Raw genomic sequence first — 18973 nt, 5'->3', positions numbered from 1 at the left:
TATGTAGCCCTGCTCTTAGCGCTGCAATCTTTATAGGGCTAAGCTCTATGGCTTTTAAATTATGAAATGGCTGGTGTATGACATACTGGACACAACACTCAACATGTACGTTCTGTAAATCCAGGACAAGCATATTAGTATAATATGTTACGTTTGGTATGATTACATAAGACAAAAGGTTATTTAAGGAAAAACAAAAACAAAAACGGGTAGTTGGTCGGGGTGGAAGAGTAGGCATACAACGCAAATGTCTACAACTCAAAAGTGGAATTGGAATTCGTAACATATTATTCGAACGTCTAGCAACCCAAAGGTGGAATTGGAATTTGTAACAAATTGGAATTCGTAACATATCAAACATTTTGCAAATTCATAACATTGCAATTCATAACATATCATACGAATTGTAATTCAGAACATATCATACAAAATGGATGATGAACATCCACAAACTAATACGAAACATATCATACTAATTGGAGTGTCCCGAATGTATGTTTACTATGGTACATCTACCCCTGAGTCCAGGCTGTGCTCTTACACTACCATAACATTTGAATACAAATTATTGAGTTAAATAGTGGAACATTTCTGGATTGTCTGAACTCTGACACATTGGACAACAGCTCTTTGACTAGTGAACAAAAATTACTTTGGCTGTTGTTGTTTGGCACAATTAAGAAAATTATAGTTCCATATTTCATTAGAGTGAATAAAACTGTTTCAATCAGAGGTTGGAACCGTTTAAGAAAACAGAACCGAAAACCGGAAAATAACAAAATGTTTAAGGAACAGCAATAGAACCAGGAACGAAAGTGATCCATATTGATCCAGAACAGAACCATTATTTTAAAAGCATGGGAACCGGTTGTAAATGTTATTTTAGGTACCAGGCATTTATGTGTAGAGGTGTTTGGTAGAGTTATTATAATAGGGTAGAGGAAGAATTCAACTGACCAAAATACTACACTGGATGCCTACAAAGCATGCCTTCTATAGTTGTTCATCATTGTTTAGGTGACAGGTCTGCCTGCTTATTCTTTAAAGGAAAAAATGTCAGAGCATTAAACATCAATGGGCCAATGATGCTGGGGTCTCGGGACTACTTTCAGGAAGTATGCGACACCATACCAGTGTCCCCTCCATCTGTTGCCCCTTCCCTGCTCATGTGAACACCACCCCTATAGCATGTGGTGCTCCAATGTCTTCATGTTCCTCTCTCATTAGGCCCAGAAACACACAACAGATGGCTGGTGGGAACTCACACTCCTCCAGAAATTGGAAAGGCACCACCCACGGCAATGATGGGTGCTGAAAGATATGTGTCCCAATGATAAGCCCCCCCCTCCCCCCATGTGGACTGTATAAAGGGATTGAAACAAGTAGATAAATCAACAGTCAGGCGCAGGTTGATGAATCTTGCCCTGGAGGCAGAATTTAGCAATTTCTGCAAGATGGGCCAGCTGCCAGTCAAAATTGGCTATATGGTAAAAATGTATGAAAACAAAATTCAGCTTTTTGGTATTAATTTGTTAAGATTAGGCATTAGGTTTAGCAGTGTGGTAAATGTTAGGGTTAGGTTTAAAATCTGATTTATGACTTGTGGCAGCTAATGACCACTCTGCAGAACTGCCTCCAGGGCAAGATTCATGACAATAACTTTCTACATTGGCTCTCATGAGGACCACCATTGGAAAGGAAGACACAAAATATCCTCTGCTGCAGAGGATAAGTTCATTAGAGTTACCAGCCTCACGAATTGCAGACCATATAAATGCTTCACAGAGTTCAAGTAAGAGAATACATCTCAACTGTTCAGAGGAGACTGCGTGAATCAGGCCTCATGGTCAAATTGTTGCAAAGAAACTACTACTAAAGAACAGCAATAATAAGAAGAGACTTGCTTGCGCCAAGACACACAAGCAATTAGACCGGTGGATATATGTCCTTTGGTGTAATGAGTCCAGATTTGAGATTTTTGGTTCCAACTGCCTTTTCTTTGTGAGACGCAGAGTAGGAGAGCAGATGATCTCCACGTGTGGTTCCCACTGCGAAGCATGGAGGGGGAGGTGTGAAGGTGTGGGGCTGCTTTGCTGGTGACACTATCAGTGATTTATTTAGAATTCAAGGCACACTTTACCAGCATGGCTACCACAGCATTCTGCAGTGATACACCATCCCATCTGGTTTGCGCTTAGTGGGACTATCATTTGTTTTTCAACAGACAAATGACCCAACACACCTCCAGGCTGTGTAAGGGCCATTTGGCCAAGAAGGAGAGTGATGGAGTGCTGCAACAGATGATCTGGCCTCCACAATAACCCATTCTCAACCCACTTGAGATTGTTTAGGATGAGTTGGACTGCAGAGTGAAGGAAAAACAGCCAACAAGTGCTCAGCATATGTGGGAAATCCTTCAAGACTTTTGGAAAAGCATTCCTGGTGAAGCTGGTTGAGAGAATGCCAATAGTGTGCAAAGCTGTCATCAAGGCAAACTACTACTTTGAAGAGTCTAAAATATGAACTATATTTTGATTTGTTTAACACTTATTTGCTTGCTACATAATTCCATTATTGTTATGTCATAGTTTTGATGTCTTCACTATTATTCTACAATGTAGAAAATAGGAAAAATAAAGAAAAACATTTGAATGAGTAGGTATGTCCAACATCTTGACTGGTACTGTATGTGGCCCCATTATTTCAGTTGGGATAAGAGAGGACATAAACTGCTCCAAAGGATCCCATATTACCGCTCAAACAACAACTGCTTTAAAATGTTGACAGAAAATGATTATCTCGCAAAAAACAGCCCTTTATGTGTCATGTATTATTTTCTCATTCCTGTAGCATCAGTAGATCCCTGAAAGATGCATCTCTGTCAATAAATGGTTCTCTCCCACCATGTGAAGTAGCCTTGTATTTATGATGGAGTGACTCAAGTCCCAAGCTCTGATGAGATCAAGCTCAAAATACTGCATAACGCTCCCCAGTGAAATGTATCACGCAATTGTTAGCTCATCTGAGGGTTTTCTCTGCTGCTCTCCGGAGCTTACAATCTCTCCAATACCATAGCATTAATGGCATTTTTGTGAGATTATGTTTGCTCCATCCAGGTTTAAAATCCTATTGTTCTTTCAACATTGAGCTTTGACCATCTTCTATGTTAGGCCATCATTGACCCTTTCAAAATGAATATTTTGACTATTTTAACCATATACTAACAATAAATAAATTCAAACCATAATCAAACCATATTATCCCTACGATGAATACCTTCCAGTAATATTGGGATTGTATGTTTATGTAAAATAGCGTCAGGGACACCTTGATGAGTTACTGTAATCTTATCTTCCACATTCTCTATGATATCCTTCATCCCAGAACATCCCTTTCCCCTTTCACTGTTCCGTCTCTCCAGGCTCTGTAGAGCTGTGTGAACAGAAGGGTACTAAGAGGAGGGTTTGTACCTGGGGCCAATGTTACCCCTAGTCGCTGTAGGGTCTGTCTCTCTGGTCTTGCCCCCTCCAAGTTCTGGCATGTTAGTCTGACACCCAGACTAACGTTGGGCAGGGGCCACTGTGTGCTGCTCTGGCCTGACAGGAGGATCCTCCCCTGGGCTGGGTGACCTAGTTGAGCTCCTCAGAGAGCCAGGATGCTCACACTGCTCTGAGGAGGGAGGCCAAGCCGAGGTGGTGCTATGTTTTAGTCTTCACACCAGACGCTGTCTCATCTCTGAAGCAGACACACACTTCCCTTCTTTCTGGGAGTCTCTGTAAACAAGCTGCTTGACAGATTCATGGAAAAATTATGTTATTCAAAATGGCGATAAGGATGATCCTTGCCAACTATTGCTATTAGCCTAGCTCTTTAAATCTGATTTTAAAGCATTCTGACAGCTTGTCATCAAGTTTGAGATGAGCGTCTGAGAATACACTGTGCATCCAGAATATTGTATATTATCAACCTTTTTCCCTCCAATGGCGCCCATACAGTATTTGTAGTTGTGTTTATTATGGATGCCCATTAGTTCCTGCCAAGGCAGCAGCTACTGTTCCCCAGGCACCGAAGATGTGGATGTCGATTAAGGCAGCCCCCTGCACCTCTCTGATTCAGAGGGGTTGGGTTAAATGCGGAAGACACATTTCAGTTGAATGCATTCAGTTGTACAACTGACTAGGTATCCCCCTTTCCCCTTTCCTTACTCTTTGTGGAGTCCAACAACATTAAGGCAGTTATATACAATTTATAAGTTGACATGACATTACATTTCACAACACTTTACACAATTCATTAAGTGTGTTCCCTCAGGCCACTACTCTACTATCACATACAGTGCATTCAGAAAGAATTCAGACCCCTTTGAATTTTTCCGCATTTTGTTACGTTACAACCTTAATCTATAATTGATTAAATCTTTTTTTTCCTCTCAACAATCTATACACAATACCCCATAATGACACAGCAAAAACAGGTTTTCGCTTTGTCATTGTGGGGTATTGTGTGTAGATTGCTGAGGAAAATAATGTATGTAATCAATTTAAGGCTGTAACATAACACAGTTTGGAAAAGTCAAGGGGTCTGAATACTTTCCGAATGCACTGTATCTACAATGCAAAATCCATGTCTACGTTTGTGTAGAGTGCGTGTCGTATCATGTGTATGTGTGTCTGTGCCTGTGTGTGTGTCTCTTCACACTTCCCGCTGTTCCATAAGGTGTATTTTTATCTGTTTTTTAAATCTGATTATACTGCTTGCATCAGTTACCTGATGTGGAATAGAGTTCCATGTAGGCATGACTCTATGTAGTACTGTGTGCCTCCCATAGTCTGTTGTTGACTTGGGATTGTGAAGGGAACTTTGGTGACATGTCTTGTGGGGTATGCATGGGTGTCTGAGCTGTTTGCAAGTAGTTTAAACAGACAACTAGGTGCATTCAGCATGTCAACACTTCTTACAAAAACAAGTAGTGATGAAGTCAATCCCTCCTCCACTTTGAACCATGAGAGATTTCTCCTCCATATTGCAAGCACTAGTTACATTTTGAAGCTTTTTCTTGAGTGGACAGTCAATATTGAAACCACCCAGAAAATATACCTCTCTGTTGATATTACACACATTATCAAGCATTTCACACGTTGGGCTCCTGAGCGGCATAGTGGTCTAAGGCACTGCTTCTCAGTGCTAGAGGTGTCACTACAGACACCCTGGTTCAAATCCAGGCTGTATCACAACTGGAAGTGATTGGGAGTCTCATAGGGCGGTGCATAATTGGCCCAGCGTTGTCCGGGTTTGACCGGTGTAGGTTTTCATTGTAAATAAGAATTAGTTCTCAACTGACTTGCTTACTTAAATAAAGGTTCAATTTAAAATGCATTTTTAAAAATCCAGATACTGACTGTTAGTACTTGGTGGTCTAAAGCAGCTTCCCACCAGAATGGGCTTTAGGTGAGGCAGATGAACCTGGAGCCATATTAGTTCAACAGTATTTAACATGAGATACTCTCTAAGCTTTACAGGAATGTGGATCTGAATATAAACCTCCATCTTTGGCATTTCTGTCTTTTTTTGTAGATGATTTTACAACCATGTATTTCTACCACTGTAACAACAAAGGTTGAGTGATTTTCAGAGATTGTCAGAATATGAATGTCATCTGTTACTAGCAAATTATTGATTTCATGAAGCTTATTTCTTAAGCTACATATGTTAACATGGGCTATTTTTAGCCCTTTTCTGAGATGCTTGCTTGTTTTCATTGCTTTACTGGGAAGCTTAACATAAGTACATATGGTTATGTTATATATGTTAGTGCAGGGTGAGCTGCACACAATGGACTTTCTACTAGGGCACACAGCCTCAGTGCTAACAGTACAACTCTGGTTCATAGGCACATGATTAGTACATATAATAGCTATAGGATCAGCAGAGGCACTAAGGGTGGTTAGAGGGACAGAAATTAGGTTACTTACATTGTGTCTTCCAACGCCCCTGGGTTAATGTACATTTGCTAAAGTATTATGACAACTCAACGACACAATAGTAGGGATTAACTGAACTGGGCTTGGGTCATTGATAAGTTATTGTCGCAACGCAGCCTAATAATGCTGTGAAAGGAACCAAAATGATTTGGGTGGATTCCATCCTCCTATAAAACTTTGTTCCAGAAGGTATCAAAATTGTTACACCGACAGAGCTGCAATAGCCAGTTAAGGGGGGGGCTAAAAGTCTGCTGAAACATTTAATGCCAAGAGTTAGGGAGGGTGCAGGGCCAGATATTATGAGGTGTTGTTGATGTCAAGCAGAAACCCAATAATTTCCAATAATTCCATTCTTACCCCTCACACAATTCATTGAACCTTTCACGGGCCATGACAGCAGGATAGCATACGCCCGCTGTCCCGGCGATAGGTCCAGACCTCCCACAGCAGGTAGTGCACCGTCAGATCCAAAGAGAGGGAAAGGAGCAGAACTTGATGACGGAGCCACTGCTGGAATCAGCGTAGTTGGAGTAAGCACAGCCGTCGCAGACACAGGCAGTCCCAGTGATGAAGGCGCAGGTAGATCAGGCACCAGTGCGGCAAAGCTGTTCCTTATGTCAATCTGCCCCGAACCTCTCGCAGATACTCCAGTCCGCTTAGCAGCATGCCACTGCTTTCGATTTCCACGACTTGTGATGTGATACTAGCACTGATTGGAACAATCCTCTTTTGCTCTTCTATATCTACTCCACTGCAAGATGGAGGAGGGGAAGCAGATGGAGATGACTTCCTTGGCTGGCAAGTTCCAGGTAGCACAGGCCACTCGGATAGGGACAGATTGACAAGGCGGGGATACATCCATCAGGGCCGAGCGGCATCCAACCACAGGAGTTGAGAACGAGAAAGTTCCAATTTGCGTTTCCCCAATAAATTCGCACTGAATTGAAATTTGGAGGATAGAGTCTCTTCACAGTTCCCGCTCCTCCATAAGGTATACTTAGGATAGCAACCTCATTCCTGTAATCCGCTACAAGAAAACAATTGTGGATTGGAACTCCGGATTGTCAATATTGTCCCGGACAAGAGCGTAATAAACACAGCTTCTACAGCGCTAGAAACATTTGTTAGCCATGCCAAATATATACAGTTGAAGTTGGAAGTTTACATACACTTAGGTTGGAGTCATTAAAACTCCACAAATTTCTTGTTAACAAACTACAGTTTTGGCAAGTCGGTTAGGACATCTACTTTGTGCATGACACAACTAATTTTTCCTACAATTGTTTACAGACAGATTATTTCACTTATAATTCACTATATCACAATTCCAGTGGGTCACTAAGTTGACTGTGCCTTTAAACAGATTGGAAAATTCCAGAAAATGATGTCATGGTTTTAGAAGCTTCTGATAGGCTAATTGACATCATTTGAGTCAATTTGAGGTTTACCTGTGGATGTATTTCAAGGCCTACCTTCAAACTCAGTGCCTCTTTGCTTGACATCATGGGGAAATGAAAAGAAATCAGCACAGACCTCAGAAAAAATTATGTAGACCTACAAAAGTCTGGCTCATCCTTGGAAGCAATTTCCAAATGCCTGAAGGTACGATGTTCATCTCTACAAACAATAGTACGCAAGTATAAACACCATGGGACAACGCAGCTGTCATACTGCTCAGAAAGGAGATGCGTTCTGTCTACTAGAGATGAACGTACTTTGGTGCGAAAAGTGCAAATCAATCCCAGAACGACAGCAAAGGACCTTGTGAAGATGCTGGAGGAAACAGGTACAAAAGTATCTAAAAGTCCTATTTCGACATAACCTGTCAGGCCGCTCAGCAAGGAAGAAGCCACTGCTCCAAAACCACCATAAAAAGCCAGACTATGGATTGCAACTGCACATGGGGACAAAGATTGTACTTTTTGGAGAAATGTCCTCTGGTCTGATGAAACAAAAAATAGAACTGATTGGCCATAATGACCATCGTTACGTTTGGAGGAAAAGGGGGGAGTGTAACGATTGACGAAGAGGAGTAGTAGGAAGGATCGGAGGACCAATGCGCAGCGTGGTAAATGTCCATATTGTTTAATAAGAATAATGAACACTGATCAAAACAATAAACAACAACGTGAAATAACAAAACCGAAACAGTTCCGTGTGGAACAAACACTGACACGGAAAATAATCACCCACAACTCAAAAGTGAAACCAGGCTACCTAAGTATGGTTCTCAATCAGGGACAACGAATGACAGCTGCCTCTGATTGAGAACCATACCAGGCCAAACACAGAAATCCCAAATCATAGAAAAAGGAACATAGACAACCCACCCAACTCACGCCCTGACCATACTAAAATTAAAGACAAAACAAAAGAACTAAGGTCAGAACGTGGCAGGGAGGCTAGCAAGCCGAAGAATACCATCCCAACCGTGAAGCACGGGGGTGGCAGCATCATGTTGTGGGGGTGCTTTGCTGCAGGAGGGACTGGTGAACTTCACAAAATAAATGGCATAATGAAGAAGGAAAATTATGTGGATATATTGAAGAAACATCTCAAGACATCAGTGAAGTGAAAGCTTGGTCGAAAATGGGTCTTCCAAATGGACAATGACCCCGAGCATACTTCCAAAGTTGTGGCAAAATGCCTTAATTACAACAAAGTCAAGGTATTGGAGTGATCATCACAAAGCCCTGACCTCATTCCTATAGAAAATTTGTGGGCAGAACTGAAAAAGCGTGGTCGAGCAAGGAGGCCTACAAACCTGATTCAGTTACACTAGCTCTGTCAGGAGGAATGGGCCAAAATTCACCCTACTTATTGGGGGATGGTACCCGAAACGTTTGACCCAAGTTAATCAATTTAAAGGCAATGCTACCAAATACTAATTGAGTGTATGTAAACTTCTGACCCACTGGGAATATGATGAAAGAAATAAAGCTGAAATAAATCATTCTCTCTACTATTATTCTGTATTCTGACATTTCACATTCTTAAAATAAAGTGGTGATCCTAACGGACCTAAGACAGGGAATTTTTTACTAGGATTAAATATCAGGAAATATGAAAAATGGAGTTTAAATGTATTTGGCTAAGGTGTATGTAAACTTCCGACTTCAATTGTATATACAGTGCCTTGCGAAAGTATTCGGCCCCCTTGATCTTTGCGACCTTTTGCCACATTTCAGGCTTCAAACATAAAGATATAAAACTGTATTTGTTTGTGAAGAATCAACAACAAGTGGGACACAATAATGAAGTGGAACAACATTTATTGGATATTTCAAACTTTTTTAACAAATCAAAAACTGAAAAATTGGGCGTGCAAAATTATTCAGCCCCTTTACTTTCAATGCAGCGAACTCTCTCCAGAAGTTCAATAAGGATCTCTGAATGATCCAATGTTGACCTAAATGACTAATGATGATAAATGCAATCCACCTGTGTGTAATCAAGTCTCCGTATAAATGCACCTGCACTGTGATAGTCTCAGAGGTCCGTTAAAAGCGCAGAGAGCATCATGAAGAACAAGGAACACACCAGGCAGGTCCGAGATACTGTTGTGAAGAAGTTTAAAGCCGGATTTGGATACAAAAATATTTCCCAAGCTTTAAACATCCCAAGGAGCACTGTGCAAGTGATAATATTGACATGGAAGGAGTATCAGACCACTGTAAATCTACCAAGACCTGGCCGTCCCTCTAAACTTTCAGCTCATACAAGGAGAAGACTGATCAGAGATGCAGCCAAGAGGCCCATGATCACTCTGGATAAACTGCAGAGATCTACAGCTGAGGTGGGAGACTCTGTCCATAGGACAACAATCAGTCGTATATTGCACAAATCTGGCCTTTATGGAAGAGTGGCAAGAAGAAAGCCATTTCTTAAAGATATCCATAAAAAGTGTCGCTTAAAGTTTGCCACAAGCCACCTGGGAGACACACCAAACATGTGGAAGAAGGTGCTCTGGTCAGATGAAACCAAAATTGAACTTTTTGGCAACAATGCAAAACGTTATGTTTGGCGTAAAAGCAACACAGCCCATCACCCTGAACACACCATCCCCACTGTCAAACATGGTGGTGGCAGCATCATGGTTTGGGCCTGCTTTTCTTCAGCAGGGACAGGGAAGATGGTTAAAATTGATGGGAAGATGGATGGAGCCAAATACAGGACCATTCTGGAAGAAAACCTGATGGTGTCTGCAAATTGACCTGAGACTGGGACGGAGATTTGTCTTCCAACAAGACAATGATCCAAAACATAAAGCAAAATCTACAATGGAATGGTTCAAAAATAAACATATCCAGGTGTTAGAATGGCCAAGTCAAAGTCCAGACCTGAATCCAATCGAGAATCTGTGGAAAGAACTGAAAACTGCTGTTCACAAATGCTCTCCATCCAACCTCACTGAGCTCGAGCTGTTTTGCAAGGAGGAATGGGAAAAAATGTCAGTCTCTCGATGTGCAAAACTGATAGAGACATACCCCAAGCGACTTACAGCTGTAATCGCAGCAAAAGGTGGCGCTACAAAGTATTAACTTAAGGGGGCTGAATAATTTTGCACGCCCAATTTTTCAGTTTTTGATTTGTTAAAAAAGTTTGAAATATCCAATAAATGTCGTTCCACTTCATGATTGTGTCCCACTTGTTGTTGATTCTTCACAAAAAAATACAGTTTTATATTTTTATGTTTGAAGCCTGAAATGTGGCAAAAGGTCGCAAAGTTCAAGGGGGCCGAATACTTTCGCAAGGCACTGTATATTCTGAAATTTCTGAGTTCATGACAGAAGTTCGTGACAGGAAATTACGCTGTGACTGGAAATGATGTTGTCACTGTGGTAGAACTTGGTAGGTGTGTGCTGGCGCCCATGTGTGTGTGTGTGTTTGTGTCTTTGTGCACACAAGTTTGATTGTGCAGTCAGGCATGCGTGTATGTATCCTTTATTTGCAACAAGTTTACAGTTCTTCCAGAAATAATACGCATGTTCTGCCACACATTTCCAAAAATGTTCCACGGATATATTGGGGATGGGGGATTCTGAAAGTGAGGTCACACTTGTACCATGGTGAAAGGGGGGTTGGGGGCTGTTTGATAAAACAGCTTTCAGTAGTGGTAGAGGGAATTACATACAGTATGGTTAACTGGCTGGATCCCTCACAGAGAAACAGTGGGCATAACAAGGATCCTGGCATGTAAAAAGGTAAAAAGGAAATGAGAGGAAGAGGAGAATGGTTCCAGAAATGAGTGAGGTGGGAATACACGAGGACTAGGCTCAGCTCACCATGTTTCCTTTCTTTGATGGCTCCCGAGTGGCACAGCAGTCTAATGCACTGCATCTCAGTGCTAGAGGTGTTACTACAGACCCTGGTTCAATCCCGGGCTGTGTCACAACCGGCCATGATCAGGAGACTCATAGGGTGGCGCACAATTGGCCCAGCATCGTCTGGGTAATGGGAGGGTTTGACCGGGGTAGGCCGTCATTGTGAAATAATAATTTGTTCTTTACTGACTTGCCTAGTTAAAGTTAAAATAAAATATATCTGCCTGCCTCTCTCTATTCCCTGATCCCTCTCTCTCTGCTGCATCCCACCCTGCTCTGAGCCTTAATGGTACATGCCATTAGCGAGACCATTTCTATAAGGGGAAGGGGGTCTCTGCCTTGCCTAAGAGGCTACTTTTGTCCCACATAAAGACATTCACAGATGTCTTTCCACGCGAAGAGCCATCTCCCCCGTTACGACAGCACAGCACAGCCTGTCTCTGTGACAACTGCCGAGTCGCGGTAACAGAGACAGAGATAGACAGAGAGAGGGAGGGAGGGACAGATATAGAGAGGAGGAGAAGGACTACCACGGAGCAAAACACATTGCCTTTTTCTCTCTGACATCCCCCCTCGTTCGCATGTGTTTGTGTGTGAGCCTGCACGGAGGAGAGAAGGAAAGATAATTAAGCCGGAGAAATTCTTCTTCTCTGTCTTTTAGTTTCCCTCTTTTCTCCATCAATCATCCAAGGCTTGAAAACCGGTGTCAGCTGCCACAGCGGGAGAAAATAAAGGGATGCTTTGAATGCTGCCTCTGTCTATGACAAGGCACACAGAGAAGCAGAAACAGGCACAACAAGCAGGGACAAAAGCAGGACTTTGATAATGAATGGGAGTCCTTCCGTAGCATGTGGTAGGAATAGCAGTCCGTCACTGAAGTCTACGAATAAGGTAAATAATATTTATGTCTCTCACTCTCCATGCCTGATTACACCCTTCAGTAGAAATGCAGAGGTACTTGCAGCAGGAGCACAAACAGAGACATTATAATCATGAAGATTTCATTTTTTTAATGCTGATAAAGATCCTAACATGAGGGAAGATTTGCATCTTTGTCCTGAGTCCCTGTACATGTGTAGCTGTAGCAGCATTGTGGAAGTGTTGGAGATTTAAGCCATGCATATTGTATGCAGTAGACTACAGAGCCATGCAGGCAGTGTGAAAGTGCAGGGAATCAGATGGCCTAACCTATCAGTCAGTCACTGACATGAGGAACCAATGATAATCCCCATAATCATGATCCTTCCTGCTCAAATAGTGAGTGTACAGACAGTACACAAATACACTAAGAGAAAGAACGCACGGCTTGTCTTCTGAACCCTGGACCGTCAGGCAGCACTGTTTCCCTGGCGACTCAGGGGAACCCTTCACCACCTCTAACAAGAAATAACAAGTGTGTCCAGAGAAACAAAAAGGGCACTGGCTTAGAAAAACAGACTTAAGCCAAACTCGCTATTTCTGGAGAGTGGGCTGTATTTTCTCATTTTCGACAGGTACTCTACCCTTGCTACTCCTTGTGCTAATGATGCAGTTTCTGTGTTTGCTCCCTTATCAGACACAGGTGCCAGTGTATTAACACTGTACTAACAGTCACTTTTGTACTAACACAGTGGACGTGTAGTGGAGACCAGGGCACAAACAATTTTGCTTATTTTTTGAATATTATTTGAGGTACACTTTTATCTAAACAACATATATATCTTAGCTACCGTCACACACTGCAAAAACATTTCTGGGCCATACCAGTCTTTTACAATTCAACCGAAAGTGGCAGAAGTAAAATGCCCACCCCCCCACAAGTTTTGAAATACACAATAAAGTAAGTAAGTAAGCATACTTACTTACCCCCCCCCTTCATCTACATGGATTGTAACGGATTTAACAAGTAACATCAATAAGGGATCCTAGCTTTCAACTGGATTCACTTGGTCAGTCTATGTCATGGAAAGAGCAGATGTTCCTAACATTTTGTACACAAATTGAGGCTGTTCTGAGGGCAAAAGGGGGTGAATCTCAATATTAGAAAGGTGTTCCTAATGTTGTGTACACTCCAACAGAAATGAAATAATGTCTTCCTGAACAAAGGGGGGTCAAAGTAAGTCAGTATCTGGTGTGGCCACCAGCTGCATTAAGTACTGCAGTGCATCTCCTCCTCATGGACTGCACCAGATTTGCCAGTTCTTGCTGTGAGATGTTACCCCACTTTTCCACCAAGGCACCTGCAAGTTCCAGGACATTTCTGGGGGGAATGGCCCTAGCCCTCAAAATCCGATGCAAAAGGTCCCAGACGTGCTTAATGGGATTGAGATCTGTGCTCCTCGCTGGTCATGGCAGAACACTAACACTGACATTCCCGTCTTGCAGGAAATCACGCACAGAACTAGCAGTATGGCTGGTGGCATTGTCATGCTGGAGGGTCATGTCAGGATGAGCCTGCAGGAAGGGTACCACATGTGGGAGGAGTATGTCTTCCCTGTGAAGCACAGAGTTGAGATTGCCTGCAATGACAACAAGCTCAGTCCGATGATGTTATGACACACCTCCCCAGACCATGACGGACCCTACACCTCCAAATTGATCCTGCTCCAGAGTACAGGCCTCGGTGTAACGCTCATTCCATTCGACGATAAACGCAAATCCAACCATCACCCCTGATGAGACAAAACCGTGACTCGTCAGTGAAGAGCACTTTTTGCCAGTCCTGTCTAGTCCAACGACGGTGGGTTTGTGCCCATAGGCGACGTTGTTGCCGGTGACAGAGACAAGCCGTCTCACAGTACGGACATTGCAAGTTATTGCCCTGGCCACATCTGCAGTCCTCATGCCTCCTTGCAGCATGCCTAAGACACGTTCATACAGATGAGCAGGGACCCTGGGCATCCTTCTTTTGGTGTTTTTCAGAGTCAGTAGAAAGGCCTTTGTAGTGTCCTAAGTTTTCATAACTGTGACCTTAATTGCCTACCGTCTGTAAGCTGTTAGTGTCCTAACGACCGTTCCACAGGTACATGTTCATTAATTGTTCATGGTTCATTGATGGTTCAAGCATGGGAAACAGTGTTTAAACCCTTTACAATGAAGATCTGTGAAGTTATTTGAATTTTTACGGATTATTATCTTTCAAAGACACGGTCCTGAAAAAGGGATGTTTCTTTTTTTGCTGTTTATATACAGGACATATTTAAAAAGTCAGTTCCAATACCATATTTACAGGGATGCTAGATGTGTATAGGGTAAGGTGACTATAGGCAACAGGATATAAGATAAACAAAGTAGCAGCAGCTTGCATGTGAGTGGGTGTGCGAGTGTGTCGAGTCAGTATAAATGTATGTGCATATTATGTATGAGTGAGAAAATGAAGGAGTGAGTGTTTGTGTGTGTGTTGGAGTAACTGTGTGTGTGAGTGTGTAGCGCCCTGTGAGTGTGCAAAATGTTGAAATATAAGATCAAAAAGATGCAAGGTAAACTTGGTCCGTGTAGCTATTTTGTGAGCTATTTATCAGTAGTTTTGCTTAGGGATAGAAGCTGTTCAAGAGTCTGTTGGTGTCAGACTTGATGCACCGGTACCTCTTTCCGTGCAGCAGCAGAGAAAAGAGTCTATGGCCTGGGTGGTTGGGGTCTTTTCACACCTCCGTTTATAGAGGTCCTGGATGGCAGGGAGCTCGGCCCCAGTGATATACTGGGCTGTCCGCACAAATCCCTGTAGCGCCATGCGATAGGGGGCGGTGGTATTTCCATACCAAGCAGTGATGCAGCCAGTCAATATGCTCTCAATGGTACAGAAGAAGACCCTTTACAGGATTTGAGGGCCCATGCCAAACTATTTCAACCTCCTGAGGGGGAAGAGGCACTGTCGTGCTTTCTTCATGACTGGACGTATGTGTTTGGACCATTTCAAGTCTTTAGTGATATGGCACTGAGGAACTTGAAGCTGTCTACCTGCTCCACTGCCACCCCGTCGATGTGGATGGGGCCGTGCGCACCCCCCGATTCCTGTAGTCCAAGATCATATTCTTTGTCTTGCTGACGTTGAGGGAGAGTTTGCTGCTCCGGCAACCACACAGCCAGGTCACTGACCTCCTTCCTATAGGCTGACTCATCGTCGCTGGTGAACAGACCTACCTCTGTCGTGTCGTCAGCGAACTTGATAATTGTGTTGGAGTCATCCGTGGCCACACAGTCTTGGGTGAACAGGGAGTCCAGGAGGGAACTAAGCACTAACCTGTGTTAAGGGTCAGCGTGGTGAAGGTGATGTTGCCTACCCTCACACCCTGGGGTCAGCCCATCAGGAAGTCCAGGATCCAGTTTCAGAGGAAGGGTACGAGCTTGGAGGGGATAATGGTGTTGAACACTGAGCTGTAGACAATGAACAGCATTCTCACATAGGTATTCCTCTTATCTAGGTGGATGAGGGCAGTGTTGAGAGCAATTGAGATTGTGTCATCTATGGATCTGTTGGAGCAGTAAGCAAATTGGAGTGGGTCTAGGGTGGCTGAGATGGTGGAGTTAATGTGTGCTATAACCAGCCTCTCGAAGCACTTCATTATTTCAGAAGTGAGTGCTACATGGCAGTAATCATTGTTGCATGAAGCATTGGAATTCTTAGGAACAGGGATGATTGTGGTCATCTTAAAACATGTGGGATTTACAAACTGGGACAAGAAGAGGTTCGAATAACAGGCCACGGGGTTAATTGTAACACGGTCTTCAATGGTAAAAATGAGGGCTAATAATTGAAAACTGCTGTGATTTAAAACTGATATTTGGATTAAAATACACTATATGGGCAAAATATAATATTTTCATTTTATCTTTTAGGCATGTCATACTGACCTAAAATGTAGTAACCAAAATGTATATACTTATATAAGATACGTTTACCATTAAAAAGTATGAACATGACTTTTTTCATTTTTTTATGGTACTGGCAAACTTCATGTAAAGAACTGATTTTATATCATTATGTGAATGTGTCTAAATACCATATAAATATAGTTTTAGGTCAGGGTTTAGTTTGAACAAATGTTACAATGTACCCCCATTTCAAGTCTGAGTCTAATATGAGTCTTGCAAGAAAATACCATAATTATTGTAATCAACTATACAAGTCAAAAGACCACTTACTGCTGATGAAAATGATATATGATTAAATACATGGGAAATGTTCCACAGATCAATAATAAAAAAGAGGCAGCAAGAATATTTAGAATTGGGCCTGAAAAAAAAAATGGTGTAAATAAAACTAAAAATGATTTAAGCAAAACGTCCTAGCTAATCAAGCACTAGCACATTGAATAACAGTTTTCTAAGTGGCTTCTCATTTGAGTTATTTAGTTATGCATTGTGCTCATGTTACCTTGTGCCCAAGTCACCCCTACTTACACATCCAGCACCTCCCCCACTCTGGAAACAGAAAACCATTGTCTGATGTTCTGTCCTACATTCCAGATCTAATCAGCACAACGGGCAGCATGTTTAGCCTATTATGCTAATAAGATGCCCATGCCTCAGTTAACGAGATGGACTATAACCCCTCACCCATTTTATTTTACATTGGCAGCACTAGGATGGTCGGGATGGTCTGGGCAGAAGGCAAGCAGTAATAAGCTTGCTGGCCGCAATAGCTAAATGTAAAAATCATTCAATTAGAGCTCGGATTGTGCCGCAGGGTAGTATTCTAACATTATTAACAGAGGCTCCCAGTGCTCTCATTGGAAAAGACAGCTCGATGTGGCTGCAATTACCCCAGTCTGGGACACTGTCCCAAGTCCATACGCATGTGTCAAGTTGGATAAACCAAGTTTCCTTGAAATTTCAACTCATCCAGTCCAAATATGCTGACACCCATCATGACATCAGGCATTCTGGACAAACATGTTTTTGTAGATGTCATGTCGAACAAGCCACTACAGGCCACTGTTGAAAGGGGGAAAAAGAGGGCACTAGAAACATTTTGGATTGGTTGAGTAAAGGATACTCTTCTCTGGAAAATATTGACGACGAGGAAGGTGTGACCTTTCACAGAGTTGCATTATTATCCAGAGAATGCATAGAGCCCAGAGTTGATTATGTATTTTATACCATGGCTATGATTGAACAAATTTACGTCTGGCAGCCAATCAGCATTCAGTGCTCGAACCACCCAGTAATAATTTATGTAATAATTTTAAGGATTATGGTCAAATAGAATTTTGGCTTATCACTGCCATATCAGTGTTCTTAACCCATACTCTGACATAGCATTCAAACTGATGCATTTTAGTCCAAACTACAGTGAAACTGTACATGGATTTGGTGTCAGCACCTGGCATATCCATGTTGTTTCCTGGCATGAGGCAGCCCAACACCCAGCTGTTCTCTCACCCGGGTCTCTCTCTGTCTCTGTCTCTGTCTCTGTCTCTCTCTCTGTCTCTCTGTCTCTCTCTCTCTCTCTCTGTCTCTCTCTGTCTCTCTCTCTGTCAGCAAATAGCATCCAAATCTGCTTTATTGAACAGGGCCTGTCATTGGATTCTGTGACACACAGACCTAACAGTACATAGTGTAGAATGCTGATGGTACAAAATATACATTTGGCCACGCTTGCCCAGAACGGTCAGCCATAACTCATGAGTTAACATGTATATCACCGCCATGCATACTTCACAGCCCGACGCACTGGGTATGAATGACTGGCCGGGTTAGAGGAGAAAAGACCTGGCCACTGTAGCCAAACTCTGCCAGAAAGTTTTAAAAGAGATCGGCAGGGTTCTAGAGCTAAGCAAAAGTATGGCCAGCATGTGGCTGCTTGTAAAGACCATCTACTTTCATTCGGACTGCACTGATATATGTCTTCAACCTTGTTCCACTGGGTGAAATACACAACTTTTTTGATGTCGGCTCAAAACATGTTGTTTTGCTTTTTGAATGCAATAGGGTTTTCAGCAGATTCAGGGATCTTAACCAGCCTGAGGCAATGTGTGGAAAGGGTACAGGAGCGAGTAGAGCATAGCGTAGCACTCTTCACACAAACACACCTGCCCTATTTCACAGAGAGAGAAACTCTCCCCTCAGTCTGCATCCATCCTCTCCCAGACAGGGCAACAGTAAAACCAGGGCAGTCTTGCCACCAGTGACATGGCATCTGCCACCTTTACATTCAGATTACAGAGCTAGAGGAATTTTGCTGTGCGGAAGCAGAGCGTAAAGTGATTCATAGGGGCTCTCCCTTTACCCTGCAAATCTCCATGCAATGAATATTAACCACAGCAATTGTTCCCAGAGTGATGCCAGCGTGGCCAGACCCCTTTGTGCTACATTATTCATTCACTCAGAGCTGCCACCACCAGTTACACGCAGACAACAGGGAGGGATGGAGCGAGGGACGGAGAGCGGGAGGGAAGTAGGGATTATTTCTCCACTACTTCTCTGGCCTGATAGCCTCACCACCACCAGTCTCAACTGGCCTTTTAATAAACAGCTGAAAAGCAAACACATAATAAATTGTACTCAACCAGCCAGGCCTAAAACTGTAAGAGGATGTTGTGGTGTCTTAGATTATGCTCCATCGGGCATTGCGCTCGCTGCTTGCGTTTGTCTGCTGTAGGGCTGTCCCAAACTAAAAAAAATATTTTTCAACTGAAAGTGGTCTGTTCTTTCAACTGATCAATTAGAGCTATACATAGCCCTCCACAT

The 18973-nt window shown here is 42.7% G+C and overlaps 1 protein-coding gene across 2 annotated transcripts in view; it reads left to right on the top strand.

Moving 5' to 3' along the window:
• Nucleotides 1-11613: 11613 nt before the first annotated feature.
• LOC110507868 (galactosylgalactosylxylosylprotein 3-beta-glucuronosyltransferase 1) overlaps nt 11614-18973 on the top strand; it is a 98351-nt gene continuing 90991 nt past the window's right edge. For both annotated transcript variants that reach the window (XM_021588249.3, XM_021588247.3), the window contains exon 1: nt 11614-12196. The gene's annotated coding sequence lies outside the window, so the exon portion shown is untranslated. The remainder of the gene's footprint in view (nt 12197-18973) is intronic.

The sequence above is a fragment of the Oncorhynchus mykiss genome, chromosome 27, assembly GCF_057628025.1.
Source record: "Oncorhynchus mykiss isolate SJ-2025 chromosome 27, ASM5762802v1, whole genome shotgun sequence".
Lineage (NCBI taxonomy): Eukaryota > Metazoa > Chordata > Actinopteri > Salmoniformes > Salmonidae > Oncorhynchus > Oncorhynchus mykiss.
The sequence above is the reverse complement of the archived record's forward strand: the minus strand, read 5'-3'. Positions and strand labels throughout refer to the sequence as shown.